The sequence below is a fragment of the Mustelus asterias genome, chromosome 12, assembly GCF_964213995.1.
Source record: "Mustelus asterias chromosome 12, sMusAst1.hap1.1, whole genome shotgun sequence".
Taxonomy (NCBI): Eukaryota; Metazoa; Chordata; class Chondrichthyes; order Carcharhiniformes; family Triakidae; genus Mustelus; species Mustelus asterias.
Window position 1 is genome coordinate 55,116,287 of NC_135812.1, and position 2,404 is coordinate 55,118,690.

Consider the following 2,404-nt stretch of genomic DNA (forward strand, 5'->3'; position numbering starts at 1 on the left):
TGTGTGAAGGAGTCTGTGTGTGGGAAGGGGTGTGTGTGTGAAGGAGTCTGTGTGTGGGAAGGGTGTGTGTGGGAAGGGGTGTGTGTGTGGGAAGGGGTGTGTGTGGGAAGGGGTGTGTGTGTGTGGGAAGGGGTGTGTGTGTGGGAAGGGGTGTGTGTGTGGGAAGGGGTGTGTGTGTGGGAAGGGGTGTGTGTGTGTGTGTGGGAAGGGGTGTGTGTGTGTGCGGGAAGGGGTGTGTGTGTGGGAAGGGGTGTGTGTGTGGGAAGGGGTGTGTGTGTGGGAAGGGGTGTGTGTGGGAAGGGGTGTGTGTGTGTGTGTGAAGGGGTGTGTGTGTGTGTGGGAAGGGGTGTGTGTGTGGGAAGGGGTGTGTGTGTGGGAAGGGGTGTGTGTGCGCGGGAAGGGGTGTGTGTGGGAAGGGGTGTGTGTGTGTGCGGGAAGGGGTGTGTGTGTGTGTGGGAAGGGGTGTGTGTGTGGGAAGGGGTGTGTGTGTGGGAAGGGGTGTGTGTGTGGGAAGGGGTGTGTGTGTGGGAAGGGGTGTGTGTGTGTGTGTGTGGGAAGGGGTGTGTGTGTGTGTGTGGGAAGGGGTGTGTGTGTGGGAAGGGGTGTGTGTGTGGGAAGGGGTGTGTGTGTGGGAAGGGGTGTGTGTGTGTGTGTGGGAAGGGGTGTGTGTGGTGGGAAGGGGATAGTGTGTGGGAAGGGTGTGTGAGTGGAAGGGTGTGTGTGTGGGAAGGGGTGTGTGTGTGGGAAGGGGTGTGTGTGTGGAAGGGGTGTGTGTGTGTGTGTGGGAAGGGGTGTGTGTGTGTGTGGGAAGGGGGTGTGTGTGTGTGGGGGGGTGTGTGTGTGGGAAGGGGTGTGTGTGTGGGAAGGGGTGTGTGTGTGGGGAAGGGAGGGTGTGTGTGTGGGAAGGGGTGTGTGTGTGTGTGCGGGAAGGGGTGTGTGTGTGGAAGGGGAGTATGGTGTGGGAAGGGGTGTGTGTGTGGGAAGGGGGGTGTGTGTGGGAAGGGGTGTGTGTGTGTGTGGGAAGGGTGTGTGTGTGAGGTGTGGGAAGGGGTGTGTGTGTGTTTGGAAGGGGTGTGTGTGTGGGGGAAGGGTGTGTGTGTGGGAAGGGGTGTGTGTGTGTGCGGGAAGGGGTGAGTGTGGTGGGAAGGGGTGTGTGTGTGTGCGGGGAAGGGGTGTGTGTGTGTGTGTGGGAAGGGGGTGTGTGTGTGTGTGTGGGAAGGGGTGTGTGTGTGGGAAGGGGTGTGTGTGTGTGTGGGAAGGGGTGTGTGTGCCTGTGCGGGAAGGGGTGTGTGTGTGTGCGGGAAGGGGTGTGTGTGTGTACGGGAAAGTGTGTGTGTGTGTGGGGGGGGGGGTTGGGAAGAAGGTGTGTGTCTGTGGGAAGGGGTGTGTGTGCGGGAGGGATGGGTGTGTGTGCGGGGGGGGGGGGAGGGGTGTGTGTGTAGGGGGGAGGGGTGGTGTGTGTGTGGGGGGAATGGGGTGTGTGGGGGGGAAGGGGGCATGTGGGGGGAAAGGGGGCGTGTGGGGGGGGAGGGGGCGTGTGGGTGGGGAAGGGGGCATGTGGGGGGAAGGGGGCGTGTGGGGGGAAAGGGGGCATGTGGGGGGAAGGGGGCATGTGGGGGAAGGGGGCATGTGGGGGGAAAGGGGGCATGTGGGGGGAAGGGGGCGTGTGGGGGGGAAGGGGGCGTGTGGGGGGGAAGGGGGTGTGTGGGGGGGAAGGGGGCGTGTGGGGGGAAGGGGATGTGTGGGGGGGAAGAGGGTGTGTGGGGGGGCAGGGGGTGTGTGGGGGGGAAGGGGATGTGTGGGGGGGGAAGGGGATGTGTGGGGGGAAGGCGGTGTATGGAGGGAAGGGGGCGTGTGGGGGGGAAAGGGGTGTGTGTGGGGGGAAGGGGGAGTGTGGGGGGGAAGGGGATGTGTGGGGGGGGAAGGGGGTGTGTGGGGGGGAAGTGGGTGTGTGGGGGGGAAGGGGGTGTGTGGGGGAAGGGGGTGTGTGGGGGGAAGGGGGAGTGTGGGGGGGAAGAGATTGTGTGGGGGGGAACGGGGTGTGTGGGGGGAAGGGGGTGTGTGCGGGGGAAGGGGATGTGTGGGGGGGAAGGGGGTGTGTGGGGGGGAAGGGGGTGTGTGCGGGGGAAGGGGGTGTGTTGGGGGGAAGAGATTGTGTGGGGGGGAAGGGGGTGTGTGGGGGGAAGGGGGGGTGTGTGCGGGGGAAGGGGGTGTGTGCGGGGGAAGGGGGTGTGTGCGGGGGAAGGGGGTGTGTGCGGGGGAAGGGGGTGTGTGCGGGGGAAGGGGGTGTGTGCGGGGGAAGGGGGTGTGTGCGGGGGGAAGGGGGTGTGTGCGGGGGAAGGGGGTGTGTGGGGGGGGGAAGGGGGGTGTGTGGGGGGGGAAGGGGGTGTGTGGGGGGGAAGGG